General features: G+C 41.6%; 1 protein-coding gene across 1 annotated transcript in view; it reads right to left on the bottom strand.

Moving 5' to 3' along the window:
• Bub1b (BUB1 mitotic checkpoint serine/threonine kinase B) overlaps positions 1–2,503 on the bottom strand; it is a 75,924-nt gene that overhangs the window by 61,681 nt on the left and 11,740 nt on the right. The window lies entirely within an intron of this gene.

Raw genomic sequence — 2,503 nt, 5'->3', positions numbered from 1 at the left:
ATATATATATATATACTTTTTTTTATGTGTATGCGTGTATTGCCTGCATGTCAGTAAGTGAACCCATGTCGTGCAATGCCTGTGGAGGACAGAAGAGATTGTCAGGTCCCCTGGAACTGGAGCTATAGACAGTTGTTAGCTGCCATGTGGGTGCTGGGATTCGAACCCAGTTCTTCTGCAAGAATGGTGTTCTTATCTACTCAGCCATCTCTCCAGCCCCATATTTTGTATATTTTTTAAAAATAGAGAGACATATTCTCACTCTGTAGCCCAGACTGTCCTGAAACTTACTATGTAGATAAGGATAGCTTTGAACTTATAGCCAACCTCCTGCTTCTATCTCTCAAGTGCTGGGATTACAGGTGTGAGCCACCACACCTGGCCTCCAATTTTTATTCATCAGTAAGATCAATATCACGTAAACAAATGAAGTCAATAGTAAATAGCAAATTCATATTCAGAATAGTCAGCCTACATAATTTCTATTATTATGCCTGATTTCAGATAGGTACAACTCAGCCATTCCACTAAACTATTAGAACATAATCTAAATCAGAGTCTGAACTATCAGAGCATGAACACTGCTGCATGTCAGGGTCTCGCTGAAAGCAGACACTTTATGCAGGAAGGTTAACAGGGGAGTGTTTTGGAAATCAACCTAGGAAGGGAACAGAAGGAAAGAAGTGCTAGACTTGAGGCCAGGCAAGGTGGAACATGCCTTTAATGCCAGCATTTGGGCAGCAGAAGCAGGTGAGTTTGAGGCCAGCTTGGTCTACATAGTGAGTCCTAGGTCAGCCAGGGCTACATAATGAGAACTTGTCTCAAAAAAACAAAACAAAACAAAACAGTGCTAGGCTTTAATGCAGACAACAATGACCCCACAGAGAACAGCTCAGGGGTAGAATGGCTCTACAGAGTTGTTTCCAGTTAGTAAAGAGGTAGGACCAGGCCTTTGTATTTCCACATGAAGTAACTAAAGGTTACAGGACCCAGGAACGGGATACGACCTGAGGTGAGTCAGGGCTCTTCAACAGGGAAAATTCCCAAAGTGCACTGACAGCTGGAAATTAGTCAGCAGCACTTCCAGCAATTAAAAACCAAGTCTTTTAATGCTGAAAGATTATCTGGGCAGCTAGGCCCAGCATCCAATACTAGCACAATTCAAAATAAGAAAAGGTATATTCAACTATCATACAAGCCTCACAGCCCAAGTATACAGAGCAATTACATCATGCATCATTATTCCATGTCACTGCTCACTGTTTTCATTTATTTTTGTTTTGCTTTGCGTGCATGCTATATGTGTGCTGGCTCATGAGTGCATGTGTGTGGGGGGTACACGTGGAGGGCCAGAAGTATGTATCAGCTGTCTTCCTCTATAACTCTGCCTTATTTTCACAGGGAAAAAAGTCACCGAATCCGGAGTTCACTGATTCTGCAAAATCCTCTGGCCAGAGAGCTCCAGAGATCTTCCTGTATGCCTTACCAGCACTTGGATCACACAGGCATATCATCACCACACCCACCATTTTACAGGGGTGCTGGGGATCTGATCTCTGGTACTTGCATGGGAAGCACTTTACCAACTAAGCCATCTCTCCAGCCCCTTTAGGAATTTAAAGGATAAATGTACAATGCATGAAGACATTTTAGAATTATTACCTGCATATATATAAATGCACCACAGGCAGGCAATGACCACAGGGACCAGAAGAGGGCATCAGATCCCCTGGAACTGGAGTTACAGATGGTTGTGAACCGCCACGTGAGTGCTAGGAACTGAACCCTCTGTAAGAGTTGCCAGTGCTCTTAACTCCTGAGCCATCTCTCTAGCCCCAGTCTGGGCTTGAACTTCCAAGGCTCTTAATGTTTCTGTTTTCCAAGTGTGGGATTACAGGCTTATGCAGCTGTGTCAACCTCCATTTTCATTTTTGACAAAAGTTATTTTATAGCTTAATTTTTAATTTTGCAATAATTCAGTAAATAAGATTTTCTCTGTCTTAAAAAGATCAAAAAGAAAAAAAAAACACAATATGAACACTCAAGCCGGGCGTGGTGGTGCACGCCTTTAATCCCAGCACTCGGGAGGCAGAGGCAGGCGGATCTCTGTGAGTTCAAGGCCAGCCTGGTCTACAAAGTGAGTTCCAGGATAGGTGGGGCTACAGGGAGACCCTGTCTCAAAAGAACAACCAAAAAAAGAAAAAAAGATTTTCTTACTCATCTAAATTAGTGATGTTTTCTCATGCATGATGGTACTTTAGGAAAACTTATTCTGAATGTGCCAACAGTTGAAGATCTGTCATACACAAATAAACCTTAAAAATTTAGTAACATAAGCAGCTTTCTGAATAACTTACGCTCCTGTATATGGATAGATTTCAGTAAAGAACAGATTATTTAGGCTGCTGAACAAGACCACTTAAGAAAAAACATGAATAAAAAGAAAACAGGGCTAGATAAATACATTCAAAAGATAAATAAACCCTTACTGGCAACTTCTAAA

The sequence above is a fragment of the Nannospalax galili genome, unplaced genomic scaffold (assembly GCF_000622305.1).
Source record: "Nannospalax galili isolate Female #2095 unplaced genomic scaffold, S.galili_v1.0 scaffold1400, whole genome shotgun sequence".
In the NCBI taxonomy this organism is placed as follows: Eukaryota; Metazoa; Chordata; class Mammalia; order Rodentia; family Spalacidae; genus Nannospalax; species Nannospalax galili.
The sequence above is the reverse complement of the archived record's forward strand: the minus strand, read 5'-3'. Positions and strand labels throughout refer to the sequence as shown.